Source organism: Phyllobates terribilis, unplaced genomic scaffold, assembly GCF_046119375.1.
Source record: "Phyllobates terribilis strain yellow unplaced genomic scaffold, ASM4611937v1 Scaffold_94__1_contigs__length_6153435, whole genome shotgun sequence".
Classification (NCBI taxonomy): domain Eukaryota; kingdom Metazoa; phylum Chordata; class Amphibia; order Anura; family Dendrobatidae; genus Phyllobates; species Phyllobates terribilis.
In genome coordinates, this window is record NW_027362854.1 from 723352 (window position 1) to 744661 (window position 21310).

The 21310-nt window shown below is 42.8% G+C and overlaps 4 non-coding genes across 4 annotated transcripts; all 4 read left to right on the plus strand.

Moving 5' to 3' along the window:
* The first annotated feature begins 6192 nt into the window (after window positions 1-6192).
* LOC141197923 (U2 spliceosomal RNA) lies at window positions 6193-6380 on the plus strand. Its single transcript, XR_012269940.1, has one exon. It is a non-coding gene; the product is annotated as a U2 spliceosomal RNA (small nuclear RNA).
* A 1115-nt stretch (window positions 6381-7495) lies between these two features.
* Window positions 7496-7686, plus strand: LOC141198190 (U2 spliceosomal RNA). Its single transcript, XR_012270150.1, has one exon. It is a non-coding gene; the product is annotated as a U2 spliceosomal RNA (small nuclear RNA).
* A 1115-nt stretch (window positions 7687-8801) lies between these two features.
* Window positions 8802-8992, plus strand: LOC141198495 (U2 spliceosomal RNA). The gene has a single exon (XR_012270443.1). It is a non-coding gene; the product is annotated as a U2 spliceosomal RNA (small nuclear RNA).
* Window positions 8993-15062: 6070 nt separating this feature from the next.
* Window positions 15063-15260, plus strand: LOC141197958 (U2 spliceosomal RNA). The gene has a single exon (XR_012269962.1). It is a non-coding gene; the product is annotated as a U2 spliceosomal RNA (small nuclear RNA).
* Window positions 15261-21310: the final 6050 nt, after the last annotated feature.

Consider the following 21310-nt stretch of genomic DNA (forward strand, 5'->3'; position numbering starts at 1 on the left):
CTTTAATGCAGTTTCTAAAATCAGAAAGAATTGAATTCAATGTTTTTTGTTCATTTTGCTTGTTTGTCGGATTTTGGGATGGACTCTTTGGCTTTGCTTTTCTTCTCCTCATTGGATTTTTCATGTTCAAAGTTGCAGAAGCCAGATTACAAGCTCATTTTGGTTCAACTTCAGCAACTGTGCATTGCATTGCCATGTAATGTGATGCAATGCTATCTTTCTAGCTCTCCCTTTTTACATCCTTTTGGATAAACAGACATATTAGGCAAGCATTTTGGAGCTTTCACCTAAATAACTACAGGTGGTGAGATAAGCTGCACAATATAATTGACCTTTCAGTATATTGTTGCACACACACCATCTATTTAGCAAATGCCCTTGTTATCAACAGCAGCCTTTTAAACTCACCTGAGCTAACAGGTATGTGCGCTGGTTACTCTGCTGCGCTTAAAATTTCTTTTTTGGTTTGCTACAATGCCTTTTCTGAAACGTTGTCTCCTTCTGCTGGAACACTGACTTCTTTCATTTAATGCCTGCAGACTATAAAAGAGAACCCAACCCAAAAAGTTTGGTTGATTAGTCTGTGGCATTCTGTTAAACTGTTGCTTATGGCGGTCTCTGTGAGCTTCTCAGCGACATTCAGCCAGCCAGGTATCCTGCCTGCAGTAGATGGAATGTGGCAATGGAACGCTGGCTGCGCGTGTCATAATAGGCTCTGAGCCTTTATATACCTGTGCACAGCAGCAGCCACCTTCAGTCTGCTGCTGGACAGCCAGCAGCAGCAGCAGCAGGAGAGGTATGTAATCAGGAGCCCTCCTGCTAAGGGTAGACAGCTGCTCGTTCCACCCCACCCCCCGCCTTAATTGGTTCTCCTCCCTTCCAACGGTGTTGAGGCGGGTGGGAACAGCAGGGGGTGAAGGTGCTGTGTTTAAAGAGGTGGAGTTATGCAGATCTAAAACGCGTGGATTGCAGCAGCAGCAAGCCGAAAAGTGCAGGCATGTAAGGGATCTAGAGGTTGACAACATATCTTCTTAACGGGAGTCCAGGAGCTCATCTCCACAAATGGACTTTTCAGGATCCTTGGGTGGCTCCGTAGTTTGAAACCAATTCTGGTTATCGCTTCTCGGCCTTTTGGCTCAGATCTGTAATGGGTCTAGTCATTTGGCTGTCTGTGCGTTAACTCTTGGCCCTGTGGCATCGCCATTTTATGGCTTAAGCCACTTGCTGCTATAAGGAGTTGGCCAGTAGACACGACTAGCGATAATGGGACGCATTCGATACGCTGGGCCCGGTGAGGCTCGAGTGAAGTTTGGAATCCAGATTGATGTGGAAGAAGGCAAAGAAGGAATCTTTACCCTCAGCTTCGTGGTGAAGGAGATTTTGTTTGGACTCCTTGAAGTGAAGAAGGAAGAAATCTTGTGCCTCCAGCAATTCAAAAGCAAGTATAATCTTGTATTTACTTCTATGGCTGTTTGCAACAATTTCTATGATTGTTTGAAAAAGAATCTGGACAATCAATATTTGGATGGGCTGACTTTTGTCATCTTGTATTGCTCCAAAGAGGTACCTCTGACTGTTTTCATGTACAACCCACATGTGGACTTGGCTTTGATTTATGCCTTTCTAAATAGGCACTGCTATATTACCAAGGTGGCAGTAAAAGTCATGAATGAGGAGGAACTATGGACCGGTAAATATCGTTTCATGGTCAAGTTCCGGGAAAGTCCTGATGAACCAGGGGGTATACATTATCCTCCATCAAATTTTTCCATTGGGAGTGAGCGGGGTTACCTGTTCTTCCCCAATGCGCCCAGGTTTTGTCGTCATTGTAGGAGGTATGGCCATACTCAGGAAGCATGCGACATCAGACAGATTATTTGCAGGAAGTGCAATGAGGTGGGTCATTCTTCCAATAATTGCAAAAATGAAATAGTCTGTAACCTCTGCGGAGAGAAGGGGCATGCCTTCAGAGACTGTATATTCCATCCTGGTTCATATGCGGGGGCAGCGGGAAGGGGAAGGAGAAGAAATGAATCTCCTGCACCCACAGCTACAACTCCGACTGCTCCAACTCCGACTGCTCCGATATCTACTCTGGCTTTCCTGGATGAGGAGGAGGCTCGGGTTGCTTTTCCAGAACTGGTTCGTGTGAATGTAAGAGGAAATATGGAGCTGGCACCTGAGCCACCGGTGCAGAGGGCCGCGTCTGTGGCTTCAGATGTCAGTGAGTCTGAGACGATAACTGATGATCGTATAGGCATGGAAGTGGCCCCGGTGGAGGATCTGGAGGCTGAAATTCCAGACATGATGGTTACAATGCAGGGGGAAGAGGAGTCTGATCTGACCAGAACACCGCATGTGGCCTGGAGCGATGTCGTTTCTGACCTTGAGGAGGAGGGAGGTCAGGGGGACTTTGACCCCCAGCGGCGGGATTATAGTTCAGATGAAGATGGAGGCGCTTCAGTGAAGAAAAAGAAGAAAACTGAACCATCCTTTTCCCCTTTAAGTGACTGCAGTGTGAGTCCAGCCCGGGTGTACCCTACTGCATCCGATCCCCAAGATGTGTCTTTTTTGGGGGAAGGCACAAACTACGATATCTGCACGTCCAGCGTCCTACCCCCAGAAGGGTTAGGATGATGTACAGGTGGGCATGTTGTCGTGACCTGCCACATCAAATTAATAGATGGGTGCCCAAGTTGCTCTCAGCATCTTGTCGCTAAATGTTCGGCTGATTAAATCTGAGTCGAGAAGAGTGGCAATTTTGGACTACTTGAGCAACTTGGATGCGGACGTATACTGTGTCCAGGAGTGTGGGATCTCCGATCCCTTAAGTGAAAATGCATGGCCTTTAGGTCAAAGTGTGTGGTCTGGTTCTGTATGTAATAAAAATTGTGGGGTAGGTGTTTTGGTGAAGGTTTATAGTGTTAAGATAGAAAGTTACATGGTGGTGGAGGCGGGGAGGTGTGTAATATGTAAGTTAAATTGTAGGGGGTGGAGGGTTAGGGTGGTAAATATGTATGCACCAATAGATAAAGGGGAGAGGCTGGAAATTTTTGAGAAATTATGTTTTTTTTTATCTGGCAAAATGCCAATAATTTTTGTTGGAGATTTCAATTGTGTGACGGAGGGGGATAAGATGGATGTTACAGGTAAAAGACTCAAGAGTCTTGTGGCGGATTTTTCCTTACAGGATGCTGCGGAAGTTTTTTTAGGTAATCCACCTCCTGCGACCTATAAGGCCGACAGGGGAGGCATAGAGTCTAGAATAGACCGTATCTTCTTTTCTTCACAAAATGTTATTTGTAGGAATTTCCAGCAGGAAGATGTTCCCTTCTCTGACCATGTGTGTTTGAGGGCACGTCTAGAAGGTAAGATTTCCTTTGTATATGGTGGTGGCGTGTGGAAACTTAATGTGCGTTTGCTGGAAGATAATAGGATCATGCGTGATTTTAGGCGAATGTATGTTAGGTGGAGGGATAAAAAAAGTGATTTCAGGAATGTGCTTGAGTGGTGGGACTGGATGAAGAGTGAGATTGTTTTTTTCTTTAGAAAAAGGGGCAGGAGGAAAGCAGCAATGAATAGAGCAAAATTTAATGATTTAAGCTCTAGACTGGAGTGGCTGAGGAAGTTAAGGATGATTGGAGTGGATGTGGATGTTTTGATGTGTCAAGTGAAAGAAGAGATTAAGAAATATATTGAGGGTAAAGGGAAAGAAATTATTTACCGTTCTAAGATTGAACATTTGGAGAAAAATGAGAAATGCACAAGGTTTTTTTTCAAAAAAGTTTTTGGGAAGAAAGTAGATATGGATGAGGTGGTGAATGGTGATGGGGTGTGTGTGAGTGGGAAGGATGTGATGCAGGAGGTGGTGTTGTTTTATAAGGAGTTGTATGGGGAAAAATGGGTTGATGATAGGATGTTGACTGATGCTTTGGGGTGTTTAGAAGGTTGTTTGGGTGAGGATGAACGTGAAATATTGGATGATGTAATTGTGTTGGATGAAGTTAAAAAAGTGGTGATGTCTGCGAGTAAGAATAAAACACCTGGGAAGGATGGACTGCCCGTGGAGTTATATGTTAAGGAATGGGACACGATGGGAAATGACTTATTGGAGGTGTGCCAGTATATGTTCACGGAGAATATGTTGAGTGAATCTATGAGAGATGGGGTGGTGGTTTTGGTTCATAAGAAAGGTGATAAAAAGGATTTGGGGAATTGGAGGCCAATCACCCTTTTGAATGCAGACTATAAGGTGTTTAGTAAATTGTTGGCTAGCCGGATGCGGGAAGTGATTGGCGGTGTGGTGGATGAAGATCAAGTGTGTGCAGTGCCTGGGAGAAGTATGACTGAAAATTTGGTGTTGTTGCGTGATGTGATTGGGGATTGTATGAGTCGTAAGCAGAAATGTTTGTTGTTTTCGGTTGATTTTGAAAAAGCTTTTGACCGTGTGTCACATAGCTTTATGTTTAAGGTTTTGTCTAAGATGGGTTATTCCAGGAATTTTGTAAACTGTGTTAGGAGTTTGTATTGTAATGTTTCAAGTGAATTTTTGGTGAATGGGTGGTTAAGTGAGAAAGTGAGAATTAAATCAGGAGTGCGTCAGGGGTGCCCTATGTCCCCTTTTTTGTTTATTAGTGTGATTGAAGTGTTGATGTGTATGGTTAGGAAGGATAAGGTTATGAGAGGTGTGATGATTCCTGGGAGTAATGGAAAGGATGTGAGAATTCTAGGTTACATGGATGATGTAGTGATTGTGAGTGGGAATATGGCTGCGATGAGTAGGGCAAGGTTGATATTAAGTTTGTTTTGTAGTGTCTCAGCTTTTAAGGTCAATTGGACTAAGAGTTCCTTTAAATGTTTTGGTGAGAGGAATGTACGGATGGATGGTGTGAGGTGTGAGGATGGTGCAATAAAGGTGCTTGGGATTAAGTTTAATGATGATTTGAAAGGAAATGAGAGTTGGGAAGATTGTGGGGTGAGAGTGGTGCGCAAGTTGAATTTTTGGCGAATGAGAGAATTAACTCTGACTGGGAAAGTTCTGATTATTAAGGCGGTTATTTTGCCTATTTTGTTGTTTGTTGCGAATGTATATCCTGCTGCTTTTAAGAAAATTAGGAAAACTGAGAAATTCATCTTTAATTTTCTTTGGGGAAGTCGCATGGAGAAATTGAAACGGGAATATGTCTATAAGTTATGTGTAAATGGTGGTTTGGATTTTCCAAATATTGATTTCTTTTTAGGGATTGGTTACGTGAAAATGGTGGTGGTGGTTCTAGGGAAAAGTAATAAGTGTGCTTATATGATGAAGTATTCGGCTGGATGGATGCTTTATGGCTTAAAGTGGGTCAAAAGGGATGCTAGAGTGCCTGTTGCTTTTAAGTGTCCTGTATGGTATGGTTGTGTTGAGAAATTTGTAAGGAAGTATGATTTGTTGTCCGTTAACATGAGTGATTTTAGGCAAAAGAAGAAAGTCATTAGGATGGTGCGTGAGCGTGAGGTGGTATGTAATATCAATGGGTTGAGAGGGGAGGAAGTAACCGAGATGTGGAGAAAATTAAGTATAGATGGTGTGACTAACAGACAGAGAGATATCGCTTGGATGATATTGCATGACATTTTGCCTGTTAGAGATGTGCAAAAGAAGAGGGATTTAGTTAAATCTGAGGTATGCCCGAGGGATGGATGTGGTTTGAGAGAGCATGTTAGACATATGGTATGGGATTGTGATTTTGCATATGATGTATGGAAGGGTATAGGGGGACTTTGCAAGGAATTGGTGGGTGTAAAGTATGTTAATTGGAAACTTGCTATGTTTGGGATGGGTGCATGTAGTAGAATTAAGGATAGGATTTTATGGTTGTTGGTGGTGTGTGTAATTGAAAGTTTGTGGGATGCGAGGAATTTGTTAGTTTTTAAAAGGAAGAAAATGTCAGTTAATGAATGTTTGAGATTGATTCTGTCACGTATGTATGTAATATACCTCTGGGATCAGGAACGTGGAAGTATTATAGATGCTGAAGGGATCTGGAAGTTTAAAAAGTGGAGGTTTTTGGTAAAGTTTAATTCGTAGTGTATAATGTACCTGATGATAAGGTTTGGTTTTATTTTTGATTATATACCAAGTGTGATGAAAGGCTAAGTGTCAATGAAAGGCTTTTGTAAGTCGATTTGATTGAGCTTATGCTCCGGCCTATCTGATTTGGTTAAAAAAAAAAAAAAAAAAAAAATCTGTTCTTATCAGTTTAATATCTGATACGTCCCCTATCTGGGGACCATATATTAAATGGATTTTTAGAACAGGGAGATGGAAAAAGAGCTTGCTCTGTCCACTCCACGCATTGACCTGGTATTGCAGTATCTCCAGGACCGGTGCACCCCTTCTTTAATGCAGTTTCTAAAATCAGAAAGAATTGAATTCAATGTTTTTTGTTCATTTTGCTTGTTTGTCGGATTTTGGGATGGACTCTTTGGCTTTGCTTTTCTTCTCCTCATTGGATTTTTCATGTTCAAAGTTGCAGAAGCCAGATTACAAGCTCATTTTGGTTCAACTTCAGCAACTGTGCATTGCATTGCCATGTAATGTGATGCAATGCTATCTTTCTAGCTCTCCCTTTTTACTTCCTTTTGGATAAACAGACATATTAGGCAAGCATTTTGGAGCTTTCACCTAAATAACTACAGGTGGTGAGATAAGCTGCACAATATAATTGACCTTTCAGTATATTGTTGCACACACACCATCTATTTAGCAAATGCCCTTGTTATCAACAGCAGCCTTTTAAACTCACCTGAGCTAACAGGTATGTGCGCTGGTTACTCTGCTGCGCTTAAAATTTCTTTTTTGGTTTGCTACAATGCCTTTTCTGAAACGTTGTCTCCTTCTGCTGGAACACTGACTTCTTTCATTTAATGCCTGCAGACTATAAAAGAGAACCCAACCCAAAAAGTTTGGTTGATTAGTCTGTGGCATTCTGTTAAACTGTTGCTTATGGCGGTCTCTGTGAGCTTCTCAGCGACATTCAGCCAGCCAGGTATCCTGCCTGCAGTAGATGGAATGTGGCAATGGAACGCTGGCTGCGCGTGTCATAATAGGCTCTGAGCCTTTATATACCTGTGCACAGCAGCAGCCACCTTCAGTCTGCTGCTGGACAGCCAGCAGCAGCAGCAGCAGGAGAGGTATGTAATCAGGAGCCCTCCTGCTAAGGGTAGACAGCTGCTCGTTCCACCCCACCCCCCGCCTTAATTGGTTCTCCTCCCTTCCAACGGTGTTGAGGCGGGTGGGAACAGCAGGGGGTGAAGGTGCTGTGTTTAAAGAGGTGGAGTTATGCAGATCTAAAACGCGTGGATTGCAGCAGCAGCAAGCCGAAAAGTGCAGGCATGTAAGGGATCTAGAGGTTGACAACATGTCTTCTTAACGGGAGTCCAGGAGCTCATCTCCACAAATGGACTTTTCAGGATCCTTGGGTGGCTCCGTAGTTTGAAACCAATTCTGGTTATCGCTTCTCGGCCTTTTGGCTAAGATCAAGTGTAGTATCTGTTCTTATCAGTTTAATATCTGATACGTCCCCTATCTGGGGACCATATATTAAATGGATTTTTAGAACAGGGAGATGGAAAAAGAGCTTGCTCTGTCCACTCCACGCATTGACCTGGTATTGCAGTATCTCCAGGACCGGTGCACCCCTTCTTTAATGCAGTTTCTAAAATCAGAAAGAATTGAATTCAATGTTTTTTGTTCATTTTGCTTGTTTGTCGGATTTTGGGATGGACTCTTTGGCTTTGCTTTTCTTCTCCTCATTGGATTTTTCATGTTCAAAGTTGCAGAAGCCAGATTACAAGCTCATTTTGGTTCAACTTCAGCAACTGTGCATTGCATTGCCATGTAATGTGATGCAATGCTATCTTTCTAGCTCTCCCTTTTTACTTCCTTTTGGATAAACAGACATATTAGGCAAGCATTTTGGAGCTTTCACCTAAATAACTACAGGTGGTGAGATAAGCTGCACAATATAATTGACCTTTCAGTATATTGTTGCACACACACCATCTATTTAGCAAATGCCCTTGTTATCAACAGCAGCCTTTTAAACTCACCTGAGCTAACAGGTATGTGCGCTGGTTACTCTGCTGCGCTTAAAATTTCTTTTTTGGTTTGCTACAATGCCTTTTCTGAAACGTTGTCTCCTTCTGCTGGAACACTGACTTCTTTCATTTAATGCCTGCAGACTATAAAAGAGAACCCAACCCAAAAAGTTTGGTTGATTAGTCTGTGGCATTCTGTTAAACTGTTGCTTATGGCGGTCTCTGTGAGCTTCTCAGCGACATTCAGCCAGCCAGGTATCCTGCCTGCAGTAGATGGAATGTGGCAATGGAACGCTGGCTGCGCGTGTCATAATAGGCTTTGAGCCTTTATATACCTGTGCACAGCAGCAGCCACCTTCAGTCTGCTGCTGGACAGCCAGCAGCAGCAGCAGCAGGAGAGGTATGTAATCAGGAGCCCTCCTGCTAAGGGTAGACAGCTGCTCGTTCCACCCCACCCCCCGCCTTAATTGGTTCTCCTCCCTTCCAACGGTGTTGAGGCGGGTGGGAACAGCAGGGGGTGAAGGTGCTGTGTTTAAAGAGGTGGAGTTATGCAGATCTAAAACGCGTGGATTGCAGCAGCAGCAAGCCGAAAAGTGCAGGCATGTAAGGGATCTAGAGGTTGACAACATGTCTTCTTAACGGGAGTCCAGGAGCTCATCTCCACAAATGGACTTTTCAGGATCCTTGGGTGGCTCCGTAGTTTGAAACCAATTCTGGTTATCGCTTCTCGGCCTTTTGGCTAAGATCAAGTGTAGTATCTGTTCTTTTCAGTTTAATATCTGATACGTCCCCTATCTGGGGACCATATATTAAATGGATTTTTAGAACAGGGAGATGGAAAAAGAGCTTGCTCTGTCCACTCCACGCATTGACCTGGTATTGCAGTATCTCCAGGACCGGTGCACCCCTTCTTTAATGCAGTTTCTAAAATCAGAAAGAATTGAATTCAATGTTTTTTGTTCATTTTGCTTGTTTGTCAGATTTTGGGATGGACTCTTTGGCTTTGCTTTTCTTCTCCTCATTGGATTTTTCATGTTCAAAGTTGCAGAAGCCAGATTACAAGCTCATTTTGGTTCAACTTCAGCAACTGTGCATTGCATTGCCATGTAATGTGATGCAATGCTATCTTTCTAGCTCTCCCTTTTTACTTCCTTTTGGATAAACAGACATATTAGGCAAGCATTTTGGAGCTTTCACCTAAATAACTACAGGTGGTGAGATAAGCTGCACAATATAATTGACCTTTCAGTATATTGTTGCACCCACACCATCTATTTAGCAAATGCCCTTGTTATCAACAGCAGCCTTTTAAACTCACCTGAGCTAACAGGTATGTGCACTGGTTACTCTGCTGCGCTTAAAATTTCTTTTTTGGTTTGCTACAATGCCTTTTCTGAAACGTTGTCTCCTTCTGCTGGAACACTGACTTCTTTCATTTAATGCCTGCAGACTATAAAAGAGAACCCAACCCAAAAAGTTTGGTTGATTAGTCTGTGGCATTCTGTTAAACTGTTGCTTATGGCGGTCTCTGTGAGCTTCTCAGCGACATTCAGCCAGCCAGGTATCCTGCCTGCAGTAGATGGAATGTGGCAATGGAACGCTGGCTGCGCGTGTCATAATAGGCTCTGAGCCTTTATATACCTGTGCACAGCAGCAGCCACCTTCAGTCTGCTGCTGGACAGCCAGCAGCAGCAGCAGCAGGAGAGGTATGTAATCAGGAGCCCTCCTGCTAAGGGTAGACAGCTGCTCTTTCCACCCCACCCCCCGCCTTAATTGGTTCTCCTCCCTTCCAACGGTGTTGAGGCGGGTGGGAACAGCAGGGGGTGAAGGTGCTGTGTTTAAAGAGGTGGAGTTATGCAGATCTAAAACGCGTGGATTGCAGCAGCAGCAAGCCGAAAAGTGCAGGCATGTAAGGGATCTAGAGGTTGACAACATGTCTTCTTAACGGGAGTCCAGGAGCTCATCTCCACAAATGGACTTTTCAGGATCCTTGGGTGGCTCCGTAGTTTGAAACCAATTCTGGTTATCGCTTCTCGGCCTTTTGGCAAGATCAGTGGTGGTTTTCTGCTGCTGGTGTTGTTTGGAGGGCAGTTGTGACTGGGGTTCCCCCTTATGGGGCCCTAGTGTGCGATTGAGCGGCGATTGTGTTTATCTGCTGTAAAAATGGTGGAGAAAACACGTGGATTAGAGGACTCGGTCCGTCTGAAGGTGGCTGCAGGTCATGAAGGAGAAATCGGTTTGGACCAAGTTTGCGTTGATGTCTTGAAGAACATTAATGGCTTGAAGGTAACGGATGTATTGGCACTGCAGGATTTTCAGAAACAAGGAATTTATGATATCACTTTTGTTTCTTTGAGTATTTGCCAGAGAGTCTACATGGAGTTGGTACGAATGAAGGAAGAAAAGGAATTGAAATGCCTAGAGTTTATTGCACTGGAACCTCTGTTCCAGCAGACATATAAGTATGTGGTTGTGCACATGTATAACCCTAAAGTTCCGGATGAGACTGTTTCCAATTTTTTAGCTCGGTATTGTAGTGAGGTTAAATTTTTGGGAAGAATGAAGAACAAATACAATTATCTAAATGGCAAGAGGAGATATGTTGTAAAACTGAGACCGGATGATAGAGCTATTGGGGGTGCCAAGAGCATTCCTGCACAGTTTTCTATCGGAGGAGAAAGGGGATTTTGTTTTTATAATGGACAGATGGAATATTGTAGGAAGTGTCATGAGTTTGGACATGTTCAGAAAGATTGTCCAGTGCAAGGTGATGTTTGTAGAGGTTGTGGGAAATCTGGGCATGTTGCAAGTGGTTGCCCAATGAATAAGGTGTGTGATTTGTGTGGACATGCAGATCACCTTGCAAGGAAATGTAGATTGTGGGCTCAGATTCCTAGGTCACAGGTGGACGCTGAAGAGAGGCAGAAGAAGACTCGGCAGGAAAGTGGGGAGGAGGGCGAAGGCTCAGACTCAGAGGGGGAAAGCCAAAAACAAGATGGTGGTAGGGGAAGAGACCATGCGGTGCCCAAGATGGAGGAAAAGGGGCGGAGCCAGAAGAAAGTTGGTTTGAGGGAGGGGCTGGAAGTAATAAACAAAGTAGCTGATGTGCATGGCCCGGGTGATGGGATGGATTTGTCTAATATGGCGGAGTCAGTGAATCCTGTTTTGGGAAGAGATGGGGGTGAGGAAATGGAGGTTTTGGAGGAGGAGGATTCTGATTCGGATGGAACTATAACCCCTCAGCAGCGTGATAGGGTTAACAGTGATTGGAGTGAAAATGAGGAGGAAGATGATGGCAAGGAGGAGAGTTATGCCTCCGTGATTAAAAGAAGTAAGGTGGAGGGGTGTTGGTCTGGGGGGCAGGAAGATCCAGTCTCCCTAAGACCAGGTTATTCTAACAGGGACTCGAGTTCTGAGTCGCCTGATATACGTAGAAAAGTGGGTGGCAGGAGTGGGTTTTCTCCTGGTTCATGATGGATCGGGTATGGTGGAGATTTTTTCCTGTTGTTATGATGGCGTTGTGTGTTGCTTCTCTGAATGTACGAGGGATTGGTTCTGCTTGTAGGAGAGCAGGGATACTGGAGTACATTGAGAGTGTGAATGCAGATATTGTCTGTCTGCAGGAATGTGTAATTAAATCTGCCCCGCATGAGAGTGAGTGGAATAAGGGGCAATCTTTTTGGTCCCCATGCTCAGAAAACAGGAATGAAGGGGTGGGCATTTTACTGTGTAATTCCAGTCTAAAGGTTTTAGAGTTTAAAGTAATCATACCTGGGAGATGTTTGTTTTTATTAGTGGATTTTTTAGGTCAGCGGGTACGGGTTTTTAATGTTTATGCCCCTGCTGATAAACAAGCAAGAGTTGGGTTTTTGGAGTCTCTAAAGTTGTTTTTACCAGGCAGAGACTTCACTATAGTGGCTGGAGATTTTAATTGTGTCAGATCCGCAAAAGATCGTAAGAGCTCTACGGAAGGTAGGACTGATGTTACGTCTAATATTTTAAATCAGATTGTGCAGGATTTACGCTACACGGATGCTGGTCTGATGGTTGGGCCAAGTGATAAGTTCACATACATATCAGATAGTGGACGTAGTGTTTCCCGAATTGACTATGTTTTTATGTCTGAAGGGATTAAGGTGGCCAAGTGCAACCACGTGATGACGACTTTTTCTGACCACAAGATGATAGTGGTAGATCTGTGTATAGCTGAGTCCCTGGCTTTTGGAAAGGGACTCTGGAAGCTGAACGTAAGCCTGCTGGAAGAGGAGAGTGTTAAGGTTGGTTTTAATAAAGTGTTTTTGTCTTGTGTGTCTGAACAGCACCTTTTTAAAGATTTGCTAGAGTGGTGGGACTGGGCTAAGGAGAAATTTGCATGTTATTTTAAAGGGGTGTGTTTTAGGAGAGCGAAAGCCAAAAGGGATCATGATGCTGCTGTTATTTCAAAATTGGAAGTACTCCATAAGTTTAAGAGAGCGGGGATGGAGGTGGATAAAGAGATTGCAGATTTGAAGGACGAACTGAAGAAGATACTTATTGAAAAAGGGAAGACTATTATGTTTAAGGCAAAAATAAAGCACATGGAGGAAAATGAGCAATGTTCGAGATACTTTTTTAAAAAATGTTTTAAACCTAAAGGGGTTTTTAAGTCTGTTTTTTCTCCTGCAGGGGAGGTATCTGGGGATGAGATGATTGGCAGTATTCTTTCCTTTTATGAAACACTCTTCTCTAACGATAGTAGAGCCAGTGATGCGGAAATTAATGATTATTGCAAAGTATTAACTAATAATATTCCTGAGGAGAAAATTGGGTTTTTAAGTGAGGAGGTTGGGAAAGATGAAATTAGACGGGCAGTGGATGGCTTGGCGAAAGGCAAGACGCCAGGCTGTGATGGTCTTCCTGCTGAATTTTATGTTAGATTTTGGGATATTATAGGTGTGGAGTTTTCCCGGGTGGTGCAATATGGTTTTACTCATGGGATTTTATCGGTTTCTATGCGTAGGGGGATTGTTACGCTGATTCATAAGAAAGGGGACATGAGGGATATTAAAAATTGGAGGCCCATAACATTGTTAAACAGTGATTACAAAATTATTTCTAAAATTGTGGCTGGTAGACTGGCAGATGTGATAGGTGATATGGTGGGGGAGTATCAGGCATGTGCAGTGCCTGGTAGGAAAATCTCAGATAATTTGCTGCTTCTAAGAGACTTAATTTATCAGGCTAATTTGAATATGAATGCTCTTTTGTTACAGTCGGTGGACCTGGAGAAAGCCTTTGATAAAATATCACATAGATTTTTGTTCTCTGCTGTAAGTCACCTTGGTGTTCCGGATAAATTATTGATGGTCATTAAGAGTTTTTATTGTGGGGTCAGTAGCCAGATTTTAGTTAATGGGCATGTGAGTTCCAGTTTTAATATTTTATCGGGAGCTAGGCAGGGTTGTCCCCTGTCACCAATTCTTTTTATCTGTGTGGTGGAGGCCCTTTTAAAAAGTGTGCAAGTTGACAAGTGTGTGGCTGGTGTTTTTATTCCTGGGGGATCCGGGGGTCCAGTCAAGTCTTTAAGTTATATGGATGATATTGTTTTTACTTGTGGTTCACAGGCGGATCTCAATAGAGTGAATTTGCACGTCAGGATTTTTTGTTGTGTGGCTGGTATGGCGGTGAATTGGGGAAAGTGCCAGCTTTGTAACTTTGGGAGGCAGGTTGAGGTTAACGTGGCAGGAGTGGAGAGTAGGGAGGAAATTGAGGTTCTTGGTGTCATCTTTGAGAAGGAACTGAAAGGGAAAAGCAGCCTGAAGATTCTAGAAGACAAAATGGATCAGAAGTTGAACTTTTGGAAACTAAGGAACCTGTCGCTGAGAGGGAAAGTGCTGGTAATCAAGTCTGTGATTCTCCCGCTTCTGCTGTACACTGCTTTGATTTTCCCACCTGCTGTGCTTTGGACAAAGAGAGTAACAAGGAAACTGTTTGTGTTTTTTTGGGGATCCAAAATGGAGAAACTAAGAAGAGGAATGGTTATGTGTTCTGTGGAAAATGGGGGTTGTGATTTTCCTAACATTGACTTATTTTTAAGAATGCATTATTTTTTGAACATTTATAAATTATCCCAGTGCAATAACAGGACTGCGGACATGTGCAAATATTTAGCAGGACGGCTTTTCCAGAAATGGAGCTGGTGTGAGAAGGATTTAAGAAAACCAGTTTCGTTTGTGATACCGTTTTTTTATGTGGTGCTTAGGTCCTTCTATGATCAAAATGGGATAAGCTCCATGGTTAGACCGGACAAAAAACTGATTGTCTCAGGTATTAAGAAGAAGGAGATGTTATGTGATGTGCCGTTTTGTAATAATGCACAGTCTGGACAGGTGTGGAAGCTTTTTTTCATGCGTGGAATCAGCAACAGACAGAAGGATGTAACCTGGATGGCGTTGCATGGATGCTTGCCAACAAGGGCTTTTTTGAATGACCGGGGGATAAAGGTTCAAGAACTATGTCCTAGGGAAGGTTGCAATAAGGTGGAAACAATACAGCATATTTTTTGGGACTGTTTTTTTGCTAAAAAAGTTTTTACCTTGTTGTCACGTATGTTTGTTGCTTTAGTTGGTTTTCATTGTTTCGATTTTGAAAGGATTTTAATAGGTCAAGATTTTAAGTACTCGCAAAGGAAGCGGGCAAGCTGGATTATTTTTGTCATATATAAAGAGGTTTTATGGGACGTTCGGAATTTGGTGATTTTTAAAAAGATTGTTTTTTCCCCCATGGAATGCAGAAAGATTTTTCTTGCTAGACTGTTTTATGCCTATTTATTGGATAAAAAGAAATATGGTGAGACAGCAGCAGAAGCACTCTGGAACTTTTCACATTGGACTTCATACAGTAAGTAACAGTTAATTGCAGGGTTGTGTTTTTTGGGATTTTGTTTTTGTTTTTCCGAATGATGATTTGAGAACCCGTTATGTGAATATGCGCTATGATGCATAAATTAATGTGGGTCTTAATCTGAGGAAAAAAAAAAAAAAAAATCTGTTCTTATCAGTTTAATATCTGATACGTCCCCTATCTGGGGACCATATATTAAATGGATTTTTAGAACAGGGAGATGGAAAAAGAGCTTGCTCTGTCCACTCCACGCATTGACCTGGTATTGCAGTATCTCCAGGACCGGTGCACCCCTTCTTTAATGCAGTTTCTAAAATCAGAAAGAATTGAATTCAATGTTTTTTGTTCATTTTGCTTGTTTGTCGGATTTTGGGATGGACTCTTTGGCTTTGCTTTTCTTCTCCTCATTGGATTTTTCATGTTCAAAGTTGCAGAAGCCAGATTACAAGCTCATTTTGGTTCAACTTCAGCAACTGTGCATTGCATTGCCATGTAATGTGATGCAATGCTATCTTTCTAGCTCTCCCTTTTTACTTCCTTTTGGATAAACAGACATATTAGGCAAGCATTTTGGAGCTTTCACCTAAATAACTACAGGTGGTGAGATAAGCTGCACAATATAATTGACCTTTCAGTATATTGTTGCACACACACCATCTATTTAGCAAATGCCCTTGTTATCAACAGCAGCCTTTTAAACTCACCTGAGCTAACAGGTATGTGCGCTGGTTACTCTGCTGCGCTTAAAATTTCTTTTTTGGTTTGCTACAATGCCTTTTCTGAAACGTTGTCTCCTTCTGCTGGAACACTGACTTCTTTCATTTAATGCCTGCAGACTATAAAAGAGAACCCAACCCAAAAAGTTTGGTTGATTAGTCTGTGGCATTCTGTTAAACTGTTGCTTATGGCGGTCTCTGTGAGCTTCTCAGCGACATTCAGCCAGCCAGGTATCCTGCCTGCAGTAGATGGAATGTGGCAATGGAACGCTGGCTGCGCGTGTCATAATAGGCTCTGAGCCTTTATATACCTGTGCACAGCAGCAGCCACCTTCAGTCTGCTGCTGGACAGCCAGCAGCAGCAGCAGCAGGAGAGGTATGTAATCAGGAGCCCTCCTGCTAAGGGTAGACAGCTGCTCGTTCCACCCCACCCCCCGCCTTAATTGGTTCTCCTCCCTTCCAACGGTGTTGAGGCGGGTGGGAACAGCAGGGGGTGAAGGTGCTGTGTTTAAAGAGGTGGAGTTATGCAGATCTAAAACGCGTGGATTGCAGCAGCAGCAAGCCGAAAAGTGCAGGCATGTAAGGGATCTAGAGGTTGACAACATGTCTTCTTAACGGGAGTCCAGGAGCTCATCTCCACAAATGGACTTTTCAGGATCCTTGGGTGGCTCCGTAGTTTGAAACCAATTCTGGTTATCGCTTCTCGGCCTTTTGGCAAGATCAGTGGTGGTTTTCTGCTGCTGGTGTTGTTTGGAGGGCAGTTGTGACTGGGGTTCCCCCTTGTGGGGCCCTAGTGTGCGATTGAGCGGCGATTGTGTTTATCTGCTGTAAAAATGGTGGAGAAAACACGTGGATTAGAGGACTCGGTCCGTCTGAAGGTGGCTGCAGGTCATGAAGGAGAAATCGGTTTGGACCAAGTTTGCGTTGATGTCTTGAAGAACATTAATGGCTTGAAGGTAACGGATGTATTGGCACTGCAGGATTTTCAGAAACAAGGAATTTATGATATCACTTTTGTTTCTTTGAGTATTTGCCAGAGAGTCTACATGGAGTTGGTACGAATGAAGGAAGAAAAGGAATTGAAATGCCTAGAGTTTATTGCACTGGAACCTCTGTTCCAGCAGACATATAAGTATGTGGTTGTGCACATGTATAACCCTAAAGTTCCGGATGAGACTGTTTCCAATTTTTTAGCTCGGTATTGTAGTGAGGTTAAATTTTTGGGAAGAATGAAGAACAAATACAATTATCTAAATGGCAAGAGGAGATATGTTGTAAAACTGAGACCGGATGATAGAGCTATTGGGGGTGCCAAGAGCATTCCTGCACAGTTTTCTATCGGAGGAGAAAGGGGATTTTGTTTTTATAATGGACAGATGGAATATTGTAGGAAGTGTCATGAGTTTGGACATGTTCAGAAAGATTGTCCAGTGCAAGGTGATGTTTGTAGAGGTTGTGGGAAATCTGGGCATGTTGCAAGTGGTTGCCCAATGAATAAGGTGTGTGATTTGTGTGGACATGCAGATCACCTTGCAAGGAAATGTAGATTGTGGGCTCAGATTCCTAGGTCACAGGTGGACGCTGAAGAGAGGCAGAAGAAGACTCGGCAGGAAAGTGGGGAGGAGGGCGAAGGCTCAGACTCAGAGGGGGAAAGCCAAAAACAAGATGGTGGTAGGGGAAGAGACCATGCGGTGCCCAAGATGGAGGAAAAGGGGCGGAGCCAGAAGAAAGTTGGTTTGAGGGAGGGGCTGGAAGTAATAAACAAAGTAGCTGATGTGCATGGCCCGGGTGATGGGATGGATTTGTCTAATATGGCGGAGTCAGTGAATCCTGTTTTGGGAAGAGATGGGGGTGAGGAAATGGAGGTTTTGGAGGAGGAGGATTCTGATTCGGATGGAACTATAACCCCTCAGCAGCGTGATAGGGTTAACAGTGATTGGAGTGAAAATGAGGAGGAAGATGATGGCAAGGAGGAGAGTTATGCCTCCGTGATTAAAAGAAGTAAGGTGGAGGGGTGTTGGTCTGGGGGGCAGGAAGATCCAGTCTCCCTAAGACCAGGTTATTCTAACAGGGACTCGAGTTCTGAGTCGCCTGATATACGTAGAAAAGTGGGTGGCAGGAGTGGGTTTTCTCCTGGTTCATGATGGATCGGGTATGGTGGAGATTTTTTCCTGTTGTTATGATGGCGTTGTGTGTTGCTTCTCTGAATGTACGAGGGATTGGTTCTGCTTGTAGGAGAGCAGGGATACTGGAGTACATTGAGAGTGTGAATGCAGATATTGTCTGTCTGCAGGAATGTGTAATTAAATCTGCCCCGCATGAGAGTGAGTGGAATAAGGGGCAATCTTTTTGGTCCCCATGCTCAGAAAACAGGAATGAAGGGGTGGGCATTTTACTGTGTAATTCCAGTCTAAAGGTTTTAGAGTTTAAAGTAATCATACCTGGGAGATGTTTGTTTTTATTAGTGGATTTTTTAGGTCAGCGGGTACGGGTTTTTAATGTTTATGCCCCTGCTGATAAACAAGCAAGAGTTGGGTTTTTGGAGTCTCTAAAGTTGTTTTTACCAGGCAGAGACTTCACTATAGTGGCTGGAGATTTTAATTGTGTCAGATCCGCAAAAGATCGTAAGAGCTCTACGGAAGGTAGGACTGATGTTACGTCTAATATTTTAAATCAGATTGTGCAGGATTTACGCTACACGGATGCTGGTCTGATGGTTGGGCCAAGTGATAAGTTCACATACATATCAGATAGTGGACGTAGTGTTTCCCGAATTGACTATGTTTTTATGTCTGAAGGGATTAAGGTGGCCAAGTGCAACCACGTGATGACGACTTTTTCTGACCACAAGATGATAGTGGTAGATCTGTGTATAGCTGAGTCCCTGGCTTTTGGAAAGGGACTCTGGAAGCTGAACGTAAGCCTGCTGGAAGAGGAGAGTGTTAAGGTTGGTTTTAATAAAGTGTTTTTGTCTTGTGTGTCTGAACAGCACCTTTTTAAAGATTTGCTAGAGTGGTGGGACTGGGCTAAGGAGAAATTTGCATGTTATTTTAAAGGGGTGTGTTTTAGGAGAGCGAAAGCCAAAAGGGATCATGATGCTGCTGTTATTTCAAAATTGGAAGTACTCCATAAGTTTAAGAGAGCGGGGATGGAGGTGGATAAAGAGATTGCAGATTTGAAGGACGAACTGAAGAAGATACTTATTGAAAAAGGGAAGACTATTATGTTTAAGGCAAAAATAAAGCACATGGAGGAAAATGAGCAATGTTCGAGATACTTTTTTAAAAAATGTTTTAAACCTAAAGGGGTTTTTAAGTCTGTTTTTTCTCCTGCAGGGGAGGTATCTGGGGATGAGATGATTGGCAGTATTCTTTCCTTTTATGAAACACTCTTCTCTAACGATAGTAGAGCCAGTGATGCGGAAATTAATGATTATTGCAAAGTATTAACTAATAATATTCCTGAGGAGAAAATTGGGTTTTTAAGTGAGGAGGTTGGGAAAGATGAAATTAGACGGGCAGTGGATGGCTTGGCGAAAGGCAAGACGCCAGGCTGTGATGGTCTTCCTGCTGAATTTTATGTTAGATTTTGGGATATTATAGGTGTGGAGTTTTCCCGGGTGGTGCAATATGGTTTTACTCATGGGATTTTATCGGTTTCTATGCGTAGGGGGATTGTTACGCTGATTCATAAGAAAGGGGACATGAGGGATATTAAAAATTGGAGGCCCATAACATTGTTAAACAGTGATTACAAAATTATTTCTAAAATTGTGGCTGGTAGACTGGCAGATGTGATAGGTGATATGGTGGGGGAGTATCAGGCATGTGCAGTGCCTGGTAGGAAAATTTCAGATAATTTGCTGCTTCTAAGAGACTTAATTTATCAGGCTAATTTGAATAAGAATGCTCTTTTGTTACAGTCGGTGGACCTGGAGAAAGCCTTTGATAAAATATCACATAGATTTTTGTTCTCTGCTTTAAGTCACCTTGGTGTTCCGGATAAATTATTGATGGTCATTAAGAGTTTTTATTGTGGGGTCAGTAGCCAGATTTTAGTTAATGGGCATGTGAGTTCCAGTTTTAATATTTTATCGGGAGTTAGGCAGGGTTGTCCCCTGTCACCAATTCTTTTTATCTGTGTGGTGGAGGCCCTTTTAAAAAGTGTGCAAGTTGACAAGTGTGTGGCTGGTGTTTTTATTCCTGGGGGATCCGGGGGTCCAGTCAAGTCTTTAAGTTATATGGATGATATTGTTTTTACTTGTGGTTCACAGGCGGATCTCAATAGAGTGAATTTGCACGTAAGGATTTTTTGTTGTGTGGCTGGTATGGCGGTGAATTGGGGAAAGTGCCAGCTTTGTAACTTTGGGAGGCAGGTTGAGGTTAACGTGGCAGGAGTGGAGAGTAGGGAGGAAATTGAGGTTCTTGGTGTCATCTTTGAGAAGGAACTGAAAGGGAAAAGCAGCCTGAAGATTCTAGAAGACAAAATGGATCAGAAGTTGAACTTTTGGAAACTAAGGAACCTGTCGCTGAGAGGGAAAGTGCTGGTAATCAAGTCTGTGATTCTCCCGCTTCTGCTGTACACTGCTTTGATTTTCCCACCTGCTGTGCTTTGGACAAAGAGAGTGACAAGGAAACTGTTTGTGTTTTTTTGGGGATCCAAAATGGAGAAACTAAGAAGAGGAATGGTTATGTGTTCTGTGGAAAATGGGGGTTGTGATTTTCCTAACATTGACTTATTTTTAAGAATGCATTATTTTTTGAACATTTATAAATTATCCCAGTGCAATAACAGGACTGCGGACATGTGCAAATATTTAGCAGGACGGCTTTTCCAGAAATGGAGCTGGTGTGAGAAGGATTTAAGAAAACCAGTTTCGTTTGTGATACAGTTTTTTTATGTGGTGCTTAGGTCCTTCTATGATCAAAATGGGATAAGCTCCATGGTTAGACCGGACAAAAAACTGATTGTCTCAAGTATTAAGAAGAAGGAGATGTTATGTGATGTGCCGTTTTGTAATAATGCACAGTCTGGACAGGTGTGGAAGCTTTTTTTCATGCGTGGAATCAGCAACAGACAGAAGGATGTAACCTGGATGGCGTTGCATGGATGCTTGCCAACAAGGGCTTTTTTGAATGACCGGGGGATAAAGGTTCAAGAACTATGTCCTAGGGAAGGTTGCAATAAGGTGGAAACAATACAGCATATTTTTTGGGACTGTTTTTTTGCTAAAAAAGTTTTTACCTTGTTGTCACGTATGTTTGTTGCTTTAGTTGGTTTTCATTGTTTCGATTTTGAAAGGATTTTAATAGGTCAAGATTTTAAGTACTCGCAAAGGAAGCGGGCAAGCTGGATTATTTTTGTCATATATAAAGAGGTTTTATGGGACGTTCGGAATTTGGTGATTTTTAAAAAGATTGTTTTTTCCCCCATGGAATGCAGAAAGATTTTTCTTGCTAGACTGTTTTATGCCTATTTATTGGATAAAAAGAAGTATGGTGAGACAGCAGCAGAAGCACTCTGGAACTTTTCACATTGGACTTCTTACAGTAAGTAACAGTTAATTGCAGGGTTGTGTTTTTTGGGATTTTGTTTTTGTTTTTCCGAATGATGATTTGAGAACCCGTTAT